The following is a 17161-nucleotide window of genomic DNA, read 5'->3' as shown; positions in this document are numbered from 1 at the left end:
GGGTCTGCAGCGGCCACCGCAGAAGCGGGTGTCCAGCCGTGCCCTGCACCGCTGCCGGGGGCCGCACCCTCGCTGGGTGGAGGCGCTCGAGGACGCCAGCCGCGCCACACACCGCCGGAGTCCCGCGCTTCAGCGGCCGCGCACATACGCCGCCGCCGCCGGGAAGCAGAGCCGGCTCGCCCGGCCGGGTCTGGCTTGGGCAGCCCGGCTTGCAGCCGGCTGGAGATAGGCATCGCTGCAGCCCTGGCAGCGCGCACACCCCCGGGCATACGCACCGAACGCCTCCTCCCTGCGCCACGAGGATGGAGCAGCCGCCCCAGCCCGGGACTGGCACACGGTAAGGTGCAGCCGCCTGTTGCTTTTCGCAGAGCGCGGGATCGTTCCCGGCCTGGGTCCCTAGGCCGTCCCTCCCAGAACAAGTAGAAGGGGTCTGTTACCCCGGTTCTGATCTATGTCTGCCCGCATCCCCTGCTCCCCTCGGCGCCGACACCTGGGGAGATCCCGCCTGGAGATGGGGAGTCGACCCCTCTGCTCGCAGCGCAGCCGGCTGCCTGGCGATAGTCTGCAAACTTTTGTGCCCCCCTCCTTGCGGCGGTGCTCACCCCGGGCTGCGCAAGTTGCACGTCTAGTTCTCGCGCGCGCCCTTCCCCCACAGCCCCCCTTGCCATATGCATTTGCTCCTTTCTCTGTGTGTATTTCTGCCAGTCGACTTTTCACTTCCCGCAGCATCCGCTCCACAGAAGAGGGTTTGGGACTCAGCAGTGCTCATCTTGCCTGTAGGGGGTGGGTAGGAGCTGAGGAACTGAAATGGGAGAGATAGGACGTGGAGGGGAAGGCTGCGGCCACCCCCGGGGCTCTGTCCAACGCTGCTGGGGTCGGTCCTGTCTTGTGCACAACACCCCCCAACTCCGGTAATGAAACCCTTGGAGTGCCTTGCGGCTGTACGCCGTGGGAACTGCAAGTGCAGCTCTGGGTGGGTGAAGTAAGTGGTTTGAGGTGAAGGTTGCGGGTGGGGGTGGGGGTGGGGAAAGACCCTAGGGGATTGGGATAGATCTCCACCCGCGAGAGGAACAAAAAGGCCCAGCTACTGTGGGCGAGAGTCCTGGAACCGTGATCTGGCAACGAGGAAAATGGATCTGAGTCCGGAGGGCGCTGGCCCGGGTGTGTAAATACAGAAGGGGGAGGGGCGGGGTACCTGGTGAGGCGCAGAGAAGCGAAATGGAGCCCTGGAATGCAGGAGCCTGAGGGGACTTGGGAAGGCAGACTGCTGGGGGCCTGGAATGGGGTGATCGCCCTCCCTAGGAGCAAACACACCTCCCCACGACAATCTATAATGCGTTGGCGTCCTGGGCGGTGACTGGGTCGTCAGATCATGAACCAGGGATGCTTTCTCTGGCGCTAAGAGGACCCTAGTCCCCTTCCTTCTCGGTCACCCGCTTTTATACCGCTTCCATCTCCGCAGCAGGGTCGGCAGACCCACGCCCACCTTCCCTGCCAGGCTTTCAGGAATCCAGGCTATCTTTACAGCCTCAGGAAGGGAAGGGGACTCCGTGCTCCCGGGCGGAGTCTTTTGTGCGCGGTGGGGAAAGTCCCCAGCGCGGGGCCGTTAGACCTGGTTGGGAACTCGTTGGAGGGGAGCGCCGGGGCGGAGGCTGCGGTGAGAGCAACCTTTCCGCCCTCCCCTCCACAACTCGCACCTGGGCGGAGCGAGGGAATCGGGGAGCCCCACGCTGCGTCCTGGAGACTCCCGAGCGCGGAGCCGGAGGGTTTGCGGGGAAACGCTGCGCGAGGGAGTATGGGCATCATGTGAGGCGAGACCTGGGCGCCCTGACCCCCGCCCGGGGCGGAGGTGGATCTGTCCACCTTGCAGTCTCCAGGTAGATTTTTTGCTTGTTCTAGACGCTGTAGCCGATTATAGAAACACGGCTCCTTCTTCTTTTGCACCCCAGCGATCTGCTGTTGCAGGCTCCAGGCCCCCTTTATCGTGGGGGGTTAATACGCAGGACTGTCCGAGACGGGGAAGCACCCCACTTAACCCCTCTTTCCCCGAGAAGGTGCACGCCCCTCTCCAAGGGGCTTAACAGAATATCCTGTACTTGGTTTCTGCTGCCCCCTTAGAGTAAGAATTTGGAAATTGCGAGCGTCTGGAGCCGTGTACAATCCCCCGGTGCTCCCTGTTTAGACCTCCCACGTGCGGGTTTCTAAGGGCACATCAGTCTCTGCGCGCGCCTTGTAGACTCCTCCTGCTCTCCTGCACCAGCAGGAAGAAAGCGGAATCAGCGCGGTCCCCCTTTCTGGGCCCCAAGCCTTGGCCATACCCTCTCTGGAGGGGACGTCGACTAGCCAGGGCCTTCGGGAGGAATCCCGAGGTCGGTCATTCCCGTCCCGGGGCGCTCCTGGAGCAGCGAGCTTCATACCTCCCCTTGGAAAGCTCCTGAACCCCAGAAGTGGGAAAGGGGATTCCCTCTGAGCCGCTCCCGGTGCAGCTCTTGACCACACCCTTACAAGCCAGGCCTGGAGGATTACCTGGACACCTGAGGTAGGATGCCTGACAAATCCCTCAGTGGGATAGATTTAGTGTCTCACATCCCAGGGCCCGTTTCTTTCTGGATGCTTATCACCTGCATTTGTGCTCAGGCCACCTCTGGTTGCATGAAGGAACAGGGTAACACATAACCTTTGGGAACTCCTGTAGAAAGAGTCCACATTCACACTGTGATGACTTTTTTTCAGGTTGCTGAGCCATTCTGGGGAGTCAGGTAATAATAGTCCGAGTTAGCATTTATTGAGTTCTTCCTACGTGTGAGGCACCATCCTAGATATTTTATGTGCTTTGTTTTAGTGTTAATCCTCACAATAACCCTGAGAGTCAGGTTAAAGTCTTTTTTTTTTTCACATTGTATAGATTCTCCATGGTTTCCCAAACCATGGAGAAATGAAGTTTCTTGTTCATTGCTTGCCAGCCAGTCAGTAAATGGTGGGGCTGGTCAGTCTGGTGGTCTGAAAACATGGGGTGCATCCCGTGTCCTCAGGTTTATTTGGTACGAAGGACCCTGTGTCCAAGAAGAAGCCTGGGTGAGGCCCCTTGCCCTTTACCCCAAACCTCAGGAGCATATTATAAATGTCAGTCCTTATCTGTGAGCCTGGAGGGGTGGCTGCAGTATGGGGGACACTGATATTGCACACTGCCCACCTTGGAGTCTGTTGGAATGTGCCTTGGTAAATGAAATGCTAGTCCAAAAAAGCAGCTTTAGGAATCGGCTGCTGGGATTGGACTTCTTTTCTGAACCTTTTGGTAGGCATTTCAGTTTTAGATGTAAGGAGAAATGGAAGAAGGACTCCATCTGGGAGTAGAGATTTGTTCTATGGTCAAAAATGAAAGGCAGTTTTAGATAGAAACTGTATTCTGCAAGCAAGCCCCTCTCTGGTGATTGAATGCTGAATGTTAGAGTAAAAGGGATCTCAGACACCATCCCTCCCAGTGGAGGTGCAGAGAGGGGATTCAGTGATGGGCCCAAGATCACTCAGTGCGTTTCTTGCAAAACCAGTGCTAGAACTGCTGTGCTCTCACCCGTTGGTCAAAATAAAGTATGTTTATGCATGAATAAATTATGCACACTGTGACTGCTTTTCAACATCCTCAAATTATTTGCAGAACAAAGTCTTTTTTATTAAAAAAAAAAGTTGACTATTTAGTCAATCCTTGATAAATACCTCAATGAAAATCTCAACCAGAAAAAGTGTCACCATTATTTATTTAATGGACAAGCCATTACAGATGTGCTTCTTTTGCAAAAAAAAAAAAAAAAAAATTGCAGAAAATTTTTAAGCCTTCAAAACTACAAAAATTAACTAGCCATATGTCTCCTTGGATGATTCTAACCAATCTCACATGGATTTCCTACCATTTTAGCAAAGTCCTTCTGTCATTTTCTGTGTCTCTGTCCTGTCCTGCTCCCAAGTATTTGTAAAAATAAGAGAAAACAGTGCAGCAAAACTGAAAACCCTTTTGAATGTGATTAACTGAATTGGTATATTTTCCTTGGTTTTCTGACCTTTGGGTTGATGTAAATCTGAGGAAAAACAATATCTCTCTACTGGCTCTTGGGGAAAAGAAGGGGGCCTTAGAAGGGGAAAAAATAATTCTTTGCCACTCCTTCACACATTGAGACTCTTCACAAAGGGAAATTTCTCCAGCCTCCTAGGGATTCCATATACTCCTAGGCATTCACGAAGAATACAATTCTGGTTTCTAAGAACACCTCAAGTCTTCTCTTTAGCTACTGTACCAGGACATCCACCCCCTGGGGAAAAAACAACTTAAAAAAAAAAAAAGAAAAGTCCACTGCAGGGAAACAGGCAGGGTGGATAGGAAAAGCATGTTTCTCAGCATCACCTGGGAGAGGGGCATGGGCAGCAAAAGTAATAGGCATGAGGTACAAACCCGCTGCTTTTCCCTATCACCTGGAACAGAGATTTGCATCCCTGGTGCTGTAACACATCAGAATAGAGGGCCTCAGGTAGTGACTCAGGGTGGAGGAAGAAGAGGTGAAGGTAAGGGGACAATGCTGCCAGAGGGGAGATGGGATGGAGGATGATGGTGACAGTGCCCCCCTCCCTGGAGAGGGCGCACCTATAGACCCTCTCTTCCTCTCCTCTCCTTTCCTACCCACCTCCTCAGTTTTTCATTTGTATCAGGGTTGACCGGATCTCAATCCCTGAGTTCCAAGTTATCTCAAGGGGAAGAATTCACTTTCTAGGAAATTTATTAGAAAATGAATATTGTTTTTACGTAAGTAGAAAAAGAAACCGATAGCAGCTCCATTCTTCATGGAGAGCCCCATTGGAAATCAGAGCATCTCAGAAGGACAAGCTTCCAAAGGTGGGGACACTGGTTAGGTGGGATAATAGCAGTCATAGAGAAAAATGATGTGACACTGAAATCGGGTTTGATAAAATAAAATAAAATAAAAAAGAGTCTCTGTTCTAGGAACCATAGGAAGAAGAATCTGTCTTCCTCTGGGCAGATATCCTGGTTCCCAATTTCTATTCTTTTGGGGTTGATAAAGAGTTGATTGTATCCTCACTTTATTTATGTGGTCTGGACCCGTTCTACTTTACTGAGGCTACTGTGTCACACAGTGCTAAGGAGCTGCACTACACTTCTGAGGGGACAATGCTCTGGGCATGGGTGTATCTTTAAATAGGAGTTTGTTGATGTTTAGAATAACAATTGTTATTAAGCAGCAAGCTCTAAGGCAAAGGATATGAAAAAATGAAAACCTTTATATTCAGAACACAATGAATAAGCATATTAATGCAATACATGAGTCAAGATTCTCATTTTGTGTATATATTTTAAAATAAAAAATAATCAAGAACAAGAGCACCTGACCTTGACTTATTGTTAATTACAAGAAGTCAGATGTTAAGGTTCTTTAGAAACAGTTTTATAGATGATTTGGGTGAGGGAGGGGAGCTCAAAGGGAAACCTTTTGAGAAACTTTACCCTCATGGATTTTATTTTAAATAAAAGTATAATATTGTACTCTGTATTTGGAAAGGAATAATCCATTAGGTTCATATCTGCAGATTTAAACTTTGGTGAGCTTTATTCGACAAGTGTTTGGGAACCATGATTGAGATTTTTTTTGTATCTGAGATACATGCGTGTGTATGTGTGTGTGTGTGTGTGTGTAGTTCAGGAAATCTTAATGAACTAGTCCCCATCTCAACACAACATATGAAATGGTCAGTTCAGATGACAGTGATAACTGGAATCTTTTCAACAGCTGACGGATTTGGAGCACAATCTTTTCTCAAAGGTGGAAATTAATAGCAAGGGTTGTATAACTCTTTTTAAATAAATTATTGAAAATGAAAGAGCCCAAATAAAAACAAATTTGTTTTCTTTAAGAGGATAGAGGAACATATTAATGGAACTGATGAAGTTTGTGGTTTCATTTTATCTTAAGCTCTCTAAGCTGCTTTTTATGTTAATCTTTGTCCAGTACAAATGACAAGTTTTGTGACAAATTTTTAAAAATGGGTTTTAGTGCTTTGTAAAAAATTTTTTTATTGTTTTGTATGCTGTATGGTGGGGGTCACATTTCATTCTTTTTCCATGCGGGTATCTCCTTGTTGCAGAACCATTTGCTGAAGTTTTGTTTATTTGGTTTTTTATTGGTTTGTTTGCTTGTTTGGGTGGGAAGTGCATGGGCCAGGAATCGAACCTGGGTCTCCTGCATGGCTGGTGAGAAGTCTACCACTGAACCACCCTTGCACCCCCTTTAGTGCTTTTTATTAGAAGTAAAATGGAAATGAGTATTGTAAAAGTATAATATTATGTCATTCTCAATTATCTAGCAGTGCTTTACAAAGCAGTAAGTACATTTTCAGATATAGTTTCCTTCTTTCCTCCCCTCTTCTTCTATCATTGATAGAATTTTCAGTCTGTGTTGAAGTTTAGTATCTTACTGGAATAAACTGCTGTTTAAGGACAGATATTTCCCCTGTGGAGGGCCTGAATGAAGGAGCAGTGCGCTTGTTTATTTGTCTAAAGCTAAAGCGCGGAGGTTATTAGATCACATTAGTTTTCCCCCTAGTCTTCTAAGATCAGCTTTGCTTTAGGAAAACAATCTTTGTATAAGCCTACTGCTTGCAGGAGGCTCACCCTTTTAGCAGTGACTAAGCAGTATGCTTTCTTTTTGCTACATGGGGATTTATGCACTGACAAGAATCCCAGCCCAGCCTGCTGACCTTCACTAGGCATCTGGCCATCAGGGATCGTCAAGCAGGAAAGCTTTTCACCCCTTCTACAGATTATATTTAAGCCTGGGTTTGTAAAGTTTGGTAGTCTCCTGCTGTGGAGTGTTTCTGAGACATTTATTGAAGTAGCCGTTCTATATTTCAGTTGCATCTTAGAGACACTTCCTATAAACGAAATGAATATCATTCTTAAATGGAAGGTATGGTGTAGACATCTCAGAGCCCAAAGCATCTGCCACAAAAACCATAAAGGAGGGATGGTTTATAGCCACCCAGTTCAGGAGCGCCAAGCTAGAGCCAGCAAAAAAGCAGCAGAGAATCATGGGGGAAAAGAAAAAGACGGACAAGAGAGGATCAGCCACAGGGAAAAACAGCTTGATGGAAGACAACCCAGCAATTAGCATAGGAAGTCTATGAGGTATTCACTGGTAAACCTAAGACTGAAGAATAAGAAAAAAAAAGCATAAAAATAAGAGAAAGAAGACAGAAAGCAAATGGGAGCAATTAAAGACCTGAAGAAGAGGAGGTATGGAAGGAAGAAGGATATACCTAAATAATTCCTAATAGGTTAAATCAACTCCTAGACAAGCTAGTTCCTCAGCCAGTGGGTACGACCTCTTTTTATTTATTTATTTATTTTGCATGGACAGGCACCGGGAATCGAACCTGGATCTCTGGCATGGCAGGCGACAACTCTGCCCGCTGAGCCACCGTGGCCCGCCCTATGACCTCTTTTTAACATTCTCATGGCCACCCTATTTGTGTTTCTCAGCACTAAGCCAAGAGCTCTTAATCTTATTTATGCTACAGTCCTGGGTTTTGTTTGGCAGTCTGGTGGAGCCTAGCGACCTACCTAAGGACTCCAGAGCAAGGTTTTTAAATCCATAAAATAAACTACGTAAAATTATAACAGAAACCAGTCATGTGTGTGTGTAAAGGAGACCATAATTTTGATGTCTAACAGTGTAATTGCTATTGTAAGATATGTACAACAACTGTATTGTGATATGAAAATATCTGATATATATTGATGACAAAATTATACTATTGTACTACATTTGAAGTTTGTGGCTCCATTCATAATGGAACAGAGAGCTGAATCGCTATTTGAGGTTAGTAAACAGAGTTACGACCTTTTTTTCCCCTCAAATTCATGGATCTTCTGAATTTTATTAGTAGATGCCTTGGAGGTCTGTGACTCCAAGAACCCTGGGCTACGATGACTATATAAAGTTATCCTCCACTGGGATATTTTTGAGAATGAAAAGGGTCTTGGTAATTATTCAGACACAATAGGTGTGAACTGGGACAGGCCTTAGCATATTGTAACATGGGATCCTCCTAGCTGAGCTGGCTCTTCCCAGACAAATTTTCCCCTCTCTGGCCCAAGGATTTAGCTTTATTTGCCTTAATCATAGAGATCCTGATGTGGACAATGAAGGACATTGGGAAGTGGAAAATACCTTCAGCTGAAAGAGTTCCCATGTCACGGCCACAACCAGGCAGACTCTGGGATACCTTTGTGAGAACTGGAAAATGGCATTCCCTTGGGGCAGCAGCAGCCTCCTGGCTCCTGAGGGGTGAACATTGGCCTGGATTTCGGTTTCCAGTTGCCCCTTTGGCCAGGTGCCCTGGAGCCTTGGATAATATCATCTGAAATGAGCTTGAATTATCAGACTGCAGTGCATTTCTGCCAAAAGCTTCAACTTCCCCTCCAACGTGTTTTTTTGTGTTTGTTTGTTTTTAGCAGAGCTGCCACAATGGCTTTTAAAAATTCACTTCCTTTCCCTGCCCATTTTCTGGTTATCAGGAAATAGCCTCAGGGTATACAGGCTGATGGAGGCTCAAGGGAGAAGGCCAGGATATGGAGAATTTTCAAATTGGCTAATAAGCCCTCAAGTGGTGGAGAGAGGATTGCGATCTTAGAGTGTTTGCTAAACAGATGGCTCCTACTGGATTGTGTTGGGGAAAGGTAGCTGGCAGTCCCTCTCCTGGAGATGATCGTGTTTCTATCTGCTCTAATTGGTGAAACAGAACCTGCTTAGTAAAAGAACAAGCTCTTCTAATGAAATCTTTGACTTTGCAGGAGGAGACAACATCTCAGAAAATGTTCTTTTTCTGTGCCTGTAGACCATATGATTGAGAACAAGGCAACCTCGTTCTATTTTCAGCATTGGCCCTAACTAGCGCAGTGCCTCTGGGCCGGTTATGTCAACTTCTCCAGCTCTACTTTCCCAACTGTAAGAGGATGACTTGGGACTAGTGATTTCTAAGACTCCTTCCAGCTCTAAGGTCTATAATATCAAGAATGGATCTAGGCAGGGTTATCTTTCTACTTTGCTTCCCTTTTTAAGCTGGTTCAGGCTTACTTGTTTGTGATGCCTGGAGTACTTCTGAGAGCCTAGGATAAGGGGATGGGAATATGGGGGTTTGGAGAGGTCAGCTGACTGGATAAAGGGATAAGGAAGGAAAGGGGTAGAATGATAACTTTGTCACTCAGGTAAAGTGCAGGGAAGATGGAGGAGTGATTCCTAAAATGTTGACCAAGTACCTATCTTGTATCCACCTCTTTAGAACCATACAATCATGTCACTCCCACTGTGTTAAAAACTTTTAAATTACTCTTGGTTGAATATGGGAGGGTTATGTCCTCAGTATGTTTGAAAGTTCTTTGATCACCTAGCTGCTGCCTGCCTCTTCATCTGTCATTTCCCTCACTATATCCCACACCCTGGTGTGCTAGAGTTGTCCCATACTGGGAGTCGTCACATTCCTTTCGAACACTGCATTCAATGACATCCTCTTAGTAGCTTGAAATCGGCCATGGCGGTATTTACACCACTGAAATTGGAAGACACTGCAAAGCAGGGCTTTGTTTCTAGAGTCAGCTGTTACAGTTCACCAGCACACACCACTGCCCTCACCTGACCAATAGATTTGCAGTTCCTGTAACAGAAAATGCTCCTTCACACCCTTTCCATTTGCCATTCCCTATTCCTGACAGTTCATCTGTCCCTCCCTCCCACTCTCTTTACCTTCGTTCTCTCCCTTCCTTTATTTACTTGTCTTTTCACCTACCCATCCACCCATCTCTATGGAGGTAGCCAGACTGGGTTCTAATTCTTATTCTGCCTCTTACTAGCTGAGTGAGTGACTTTTGGGAAGATTCCTTAACTTTTAATGTGCCTCAGTTTTCTTCATGTAAAAGAATGATAATAGGTCGTTGTGAGGATTGAATGAATTAGCATGTATAAGATGCTGTGAACATCATCTGGCACATAAGTACTATTTAAATATTTTAGTATTAATCAGAACATTATTGATTGTTTACTTCGTGCTCAACACTGAGGATGTGCATACCAAAAGGGGTCCAGTAAACAAGCACAAGAAAACATTCAGATGCCCTGAACAAAGTCTGATCAGTTTTACCAGGGATATTGAAATTGGTGTCATGGAGCCAGGGACATTCAAGTTGAATTTTGAAGGATGATCACATATACCCAAAGTATTAGTTTCCTAGAGCTGTTCTGGAAATTACCACAAACAAAGTAACTTAAAACAACAAATACTTATTCTCTTACAGTTCTGGAGGTTAGAAGTCTGAAATGAAGTTGTGGCAGAGGCGTCATATCCCCACTGGCTCTAGGGAAATATCCTCCCTTGCTTCTTTCTAGCTTCTGGCAGGCAATCCTTGGCATTCGAAGACTTGTAGCCGTGGAACTCCAGTCTTTGCCTCCATCCTCACATGTCCTTCTTCCCTGTGTGTCTCTGGGTCATTTGTCCTCTTCCAATCCAAGTCAGACTGGATTAAGGACCTGCCCTACTTCAGTATGACCTCATCCAACTAATTCCATCTGCAATGACCTTATTTCCAAATAAGATTGCATTCTGAGGTCCTGGGGATTAGAACTTCAAGTTTTTCTTATTGGGGGATATATTTCAATCCATAACATCCACCAAACTGACAAGACATTTGTAAGTGCATCCCAGGAGGAGAGAACCACATGAGCACAGCACAGAAAAGAAAACAGAATGGCCTGTTAGAATTTTGCGTAGCTGAGCATAAGATGATTAGGAGAAGAGTCTTTGGTTAGATTCAGGATATGGCAAGGTCCGTTGGGAAGTGAGCTGCAGTCTCCTCTTAGCTCTACCCTTCTGTGCCTGCACCAGTATGGGTGTGAGCTTTGAATTTTTCAAAATAAAGCCAGAAACTTAGCTTTTTTACATAATACCCGCTGACATTTAAATAGTAGCAACTTATTTAATTAAAAGGAAAGCAAAAAGCAAACAAACAAAAATATTCACCAATTCAAACAAAATGCATGGGCCTCCTGCAGAGAATTAGAGCTTTTGGTTCTGAGCTTGTTCAAAGATGCTAAGATGTGGAATTGGGATTCCTGACTTTGAATACGATTCTGCTATTAGCTGTGTGACCACAGGTGAAAGTCCCTTAAGTTCTGAGTCTGAGTTATCTGCTCAATGGCTATTGTATTTCTTGTCCTGCATAACTTGCTATGTGGAGCCTTTTAGATGATGGCAATAAAAGCCTTTGCAAAGTACCACACAAATAAAAGATTATTCCTAGGCTCTGACATACTATGGCATACTCTGACATACTATGGCAATGCCATATACTCAGTACATCCCCAAGTGTAGTTAAATCACCCAGAGATATGTGAATGTCCTCACTTGCCTTTTTAATTTTAATAATAGATGGGGGGAAGAAAAAGGTAGGTGTATTTTTCCCCTTCATTCTTTTAAAAACATCACAAGGAGCTTGACATTCCATTTTGGAAGTCTGTATGTCAGATCCAGCTAAGAATTATTGAGGATTTTGCATGGGTTCAGGATTCTAGAGAAACAGTATACTTAACCTCTTTGAGGTGTGTGTTGATTATTTCTTTGAAAAGTGGGGTGAGTCTTTGATAAGAGGTCAGCTATACTAGGTGTTATTTAGTGTCATGTCAAAATCTGTGCTTCCCGTTTGTGTAATTTCCCCTCTTTTGATCCCTTTCCACTCCAGGCTGACTTTGATCTTGCAGGCTTTTAAGGAAATGATCAAACCCTAGAAGACCTGAATTATTTCCAGTTGAGGGAACCAGCTTGGGAGACATTGGCTTTCACTCAGCAGAGAGGTGTTTTTATACATCTACCCTGCTTCATCAAACCAGTTAAAAGCATTCTGTAACTGCAGCTATGCAAAAACATCAAGATTATTATAATATTTGGTGTCATCCAGATTTTGTGTTATCTCCATTTGTTTTGTTGTGTTGCCTGGTTCAACTTGATCATAAGATATTTCAGAAATGGAGGCAGGCTTTGCAAAAGCTCATCAGTTTTGGATTTGGACTCCTTTGCAGAGATCTTCCATCTCTGCTTCATAAGTTGACCTGATTCTCAGAATCTATCACACTCTCTTCCAAGCTCAGGTTACCACAGGCCTCAGAACTGTGGTGAAGCCAATGGAACCCCTGTCTTCTGCTGGTGTCTAGGACCTCATATCTATCTGGGCTAAGCAGATGCCCAGAAGAGTCAAGGTCTGCTCTTCTGAGGTGGATTTGAAACATGTTGGTCTATTGAATTAGTAGTTTAGAGGAAATAGAGCATTTGGCATTAAAGAGGTTATTAGGGGTTAACCTGGGCATCTAGCCACCTTGTGAAAATCTCTTTGGTTAAGGATGTGCCTGTTTTTATATATCTATATCTAGTGTCCATCACCAGCCTGGCATAGAGTAAGCACTCAATAACTATTTGTTGAGTGAATGAATGAATGAACACTAATGGAAGTGAAACACCTAGTGGAACACTAACTGGAGTGAAAAATATCCCGATTTATAAACATATGTTTTTCTTAAACAATTTATTTGAGTGTTAAGAACTTCTTGCAGTCTTGGTTGGAGAGTGTATTAGTCTCTCTTCTCTAGGGAAACAACCAACAGAAGATATCTGTAAATATGAGATTTTATGAATGTATCTCACGCAACTGTGGGGAGGCAAGAGTCCAAATTCTGTATAGCAGGCGGAGGGCTGGCAACAACAATGAAGGTGTTTGATAAATTCCCAAGAGAAGCTGGCCTGCTGAAGCAGAAATATAAGTTCTCTCTTCTGACGGCTGAAATCATCACCTCTCTCTTAAAAGTCTTCAACTGATCAGATTAAATCCAGGTGATTGGATGCTGTCATATGGAAGACACTCCCATTAGTTGATGGGAAATGTAATTAGCCCATAGATGCAATCAACTGACCGATGATGTAATAAGCTAGACTTCTGGTTTATTAACCAGCCATGAAATGTCCTTGCAGTAACAGTTACGCCAGTGCTTGTTTGACCAGACAACTGGGCACCATCATGTGGCCAAGTTGACACATGAACTTAACCATTACAGAGAAGAAGGAAAAAGAAATTCTTTTAAAGTGTGTTATAAACATACACACACACACATATACAGAAGGATGTTAACTCACACCTTTTTTTACTAGCTCACTCCACGGAGGCATAATGATAGTAAAATAAATACAGTCAGCATGCTTTCCTATTTACCCAGCATGGAAGCAAATAACTGTTTCATCAAGGTCTCCTAGAACTATTCTCAATAAAAAGATGCTGAGTTGAGCTGCTGACCTGCCAAAATCTAATTAACTTGAGTTTCATAAAATAAAATAAAAAGACATTTCTTTATAAAAGAACCGTAGAATCTTGGTTTTTGTAAGGGACTCCTGAGGTTGACATAGAAGGATGCGATTTTTCTAACAAAATGGTGATTTTAGGATTCTATCTTGTTCTGAGAAATCCCTCAGAAATTACCAGGCGTTTGCTCTGTGGCTTTTGGCATTTGAGAATGGAGATGCTATTTCCTCAAGATGCTATTCATCTTTATTCATATCTGGATGCAGATGAGTTCAGAATGTGTGGGTGTGGGATTTGAAGAGTCTGAAGTGTGCTTAGGTAACAGTTGGTATGCCAGTTGTGTAATGAAGAATATGTATTGACAGTATTAAATTTGTGGGCTGAATCTCGTTTATGGTGTTTAAAAAAGAAAAAAAAGAACAAAATTTCTAAAAGCAACAGTGTTGTTTTTATGCCAGGGGTGTTTCTAAATGTTGGGACAACAGTGCTGAGAAATACGGGCCTTCAATATGCGTTGCTTTCTTCTACTCGCCTGGGTTTACTGTGAAAGCCCCACATAGCTTTCTTTCTAACTCAAGGGTGTTGTAGTGTTTCTAAATTTACATCCGTATTGTACTCAACTGACTGAGAGAAATAGCTTCAGTAATAGCAGGTAAGATTCATTCACTTTTCATATTGAGGGAAGAAGAGCCAACTGGTTTCTAGAAAAATTAGAAGTAATTTATTGAGTTACTAGGAAGTTGCTATCTGCTTCCCAAGCTGCAACACTTCAAAATCTGTTAACTTCTAAGGCTTCCTCGGGTAAAATTGTGCACCAGTATTTCTTCTAAAAAGTCATGTTCCTTTCTCTATTTTACCTTTCTTTGTGCTGACAGAAATGGAGAAATTAATATAGAGAAGATTTCTTTCTACTCTGCTGTAGGTGGAGTGGGAAGTCTGAGCATGCCTGTGACCAGTGCTGGGTAGCATTTGAGGATTCTGCATATAGCACGTGTCTCTGGTAGCAATATATGGATATTTAGGGTCCTGGGTTATTTATGCAAGGCCTAGGTCAGGGGGCTTTAATCATCTTTTTCTGCTTTGGATCCCTTTGGCTGTCTGGTGAACTCTCCAGACCTTTTCTCAGAATAATACTTTTAAACATAAATATAAATATGTATATATATACATATAGATAGATCGATAGATATCCAAACAACACAAAGACACACTGATTCTCACAGAATTTATTGGTAATATTATACATTACCAATATCCCTACCTAATCTGTCAGTAATAAAAAATTACTTCAACACACTTCAACAGTTATCTTAACCTTCAGATGTGTTTGAATTGCACAGTCTACACTTGTGGCCCACATGCCTATTCATGTTTCAAAAGACAGCGCTACCTTATAAAGAGTTAAGGTAGTTTGCAAAACTGTAATGACTAATTTGAACACCTGACTTCCTCCACGCATTGATGATGAAATCACGATGTACAACAGGAAGACCAGACAGCATCGTCAATGTCTTGCTCATCAGGATGAGAACATACATCTTCTGCCTTTGCCTGAATAGCTGCTAGAGTTGTCTCTGGGTAGTATAAGAGGCCATGGCCGGGAGGACTTAACAGTTATGATTTAAAAATAAGGATATCCATAAATGATATTTCAGGATATCTGGAGCAACTGTATTGTCATATTGAGAAAAAATGCTGTGATTTTTGTTAGTGATGTCGCGGGTATTGCTAATAGTAGTATAGTTTGCTGCCTGCCTTTTTAATGGAGGTCAAAGAAAAACATCATAAAGGATCTCATAAGGTCTTGGATTCCCTACATTCTAACCATGGACTTCTTGGGGGACCATGAACCCTAGTTTAAAATCTCCTCCTCAAGGTATGAGTGAACACCTGATGACACGGGAAATGGCAGTCAGGGCAGCTCTCAGACCCGTGAGACCTGTAGATGGGATTAAAAAATAGTGTCATTTTCTGTGTGATAGTTTATTGAATAAATGTGTCAGAATTCCACCTAAGGAGTATAGTTGGCTTCATAACTGGTCACTTAGACAGATGCTGTTGCCTTTACTCAAAGTCATGTTAGGTCCTATTCTAGTGATACAGTGTTTCCAATAGTTTCATCAGGGGCAAATCTTAAACTATTTTGGGGTGGGTCCGATTTTTGGAAATAAGCCAAAGTCTTGAAATAGGGGGTGATCAAGGTGCCTAAACGCCAGATTGGGACTTGAAAATCCTACGACTTCTTTTTGGACAGGGTTCATCAGTTTACCCGGAAGGCTGCCCCATAGCAGGTAGAAGTAAGGTGAAGAAGAGATCCGGAAAGAGTTACATTTTCTAACTGAGAATATCCTTGGAATCTGCCTATAATCTCCTGGGGTGAGTACTTTAGAGAGGGGCACTTATTTCCATGTGATGGTTCCAAGATAATTTCAAAAGATTTAGTCACAGCATTCAGACAGCTTCCATACGGCCTTGAATAGAACTGCCCTGTCCAAAATAAATACAACGCCAGCCATTTACATAATCTTAAATTTTCTAGTAAAAACATTAAAAATGTAAAAAGAAGAAAATGAAATTTATTTTTAATAAGTTCTATTTAACCCATTATTCAAAATTGTCATTTCAACATATCATCAAATTGTATTTTATTGAGATACTTTATATAGGTTTTTATATTAAGTCATTTAGGTCTGATGTATATTTTATACTTGCGGTGTACTGCACTTTGGACATTGAATTTTCATCAGAAATACTTGACCTATATTTAGATTTCATAAAATTTGTAGTTGAAAAAGCAGGGTCACATACCCAAGTGGTTCCAGACATACATAAAAGTTTTCAAATAACTGAATTGAGTATTAAGATTGAATTTGGATTTAAACTAATCACAATTAAACAAAATAAAAAATTAGTGCTTCATTCACACTAACCACATTTCGAGTGCTTAGTAACCATGTATGGCTAGTGGTTGCCCTATTGGACTGTGCAGACGTAGACTAGGGGGAAAGGAGAGTGCTTTTCCTTCCAGTTTTTGTCATCCTTTCTCTGAATTAGTTATTTAGCCAATACAATATTTTTCTAAATGTTGCCCATCTTCTCTCGTATCACTCCCTAATGGACTTTTACTTATGAGAAGTCATCATCTGCATCCAGGGCACCACAGGATCTCTACTTCATAGTGGGAAGGTTCAGAGATGAGTTTAGATGAGGGCAGGAAGTTAATGCTCACCGCCTCTTGCTCTAGTTATTATGTCTAAGCAGTTAAACCACAGGAACCAATTTCCCTGACTCTGAGTCCCACTGGGACATCTACTGCTCTTGAAGCACCTCTGATTGCGATTCTGAAAATTTAAGTTGGAGCTCAAGGAAGGGTGCTGCATTTTTATTAAGTCCCCCAGTGCCAGCCAGTTCCCCCAACCAAGTAATTCAAAGGAACAACTGAATTTAAGAACTACTGTCCGAACCTTACTTTCTCCCTTTGTATTCTGCCTGCCAGTGGCTCTCAAGGTGTGTACTGATAACCCCCTGCATCAGAATCCCCTAGGTCTTGTTAAACTACAGAGTCCCACACAGGTCTTGCCTCGAACCTCCTAAATCAGAATATCTGGAACTGTGGTGCTAGGAATTTGCATTTTTAACAAGCTCCCCAAGTAATTCTAATGCCTGGTAAACTTTACAAACCACAGCCTTGTGTAGACTCCCAAGCTAGAACTATGGGATTCTTCAATCCCACCTTTTTCCTTTTACCCTCTTTCCCTGCTTCGG

General features: G+C 43.6%; 1 protein-coding gene across 2 annotated transcripts in view; it reads left to right on the top strand.

The window, feature by feature from the left end:
- Window positions 1-152: 152 nt before the first annotated feature.
- Window positions 153-17161, top strand: part of LRRC3B (leucine rich repeat containing 3B) — an 83135-nt gene continuing 66126 nt past the window's right edge. Inside the window, exons 1-2 of one of the 2 annotated variants that reach the window (XM_077130405.1) lie at window positions 15129-15272; window positions 15651-15772. The gene's annotated coding sequence lies outside the window, so the exon portion shown is untranslated. Of the gene's footprint in view, window positions 338-15128; window positions 15273-15650; window positions 15773-17161 lie in introns of those variants that run through there. The other variant, XM_077130406.1, reaches the window with a different exon arrangement.

This window comes from Tamandua tetradactyla, chromosome 15 (genome assembly GCF_023851605.1).
Source record: "Tamandua tetradactyla isolate mTamTet1 chromosome 15, mTamTet1.pri, whole genome shotgun sequence".
Lineage (NCBI taxonomy): Eukaryota > Metazoa > Chordata > Mammalia > Pilosa > Myrmecophagidae > Tamandua > Tamandua tetradactyla.
The sequence above is the reverse complement of the archived record's forward strand: the minus strand, read 5'-3'. Positions and strand labels throughout refer to the sequence as shown.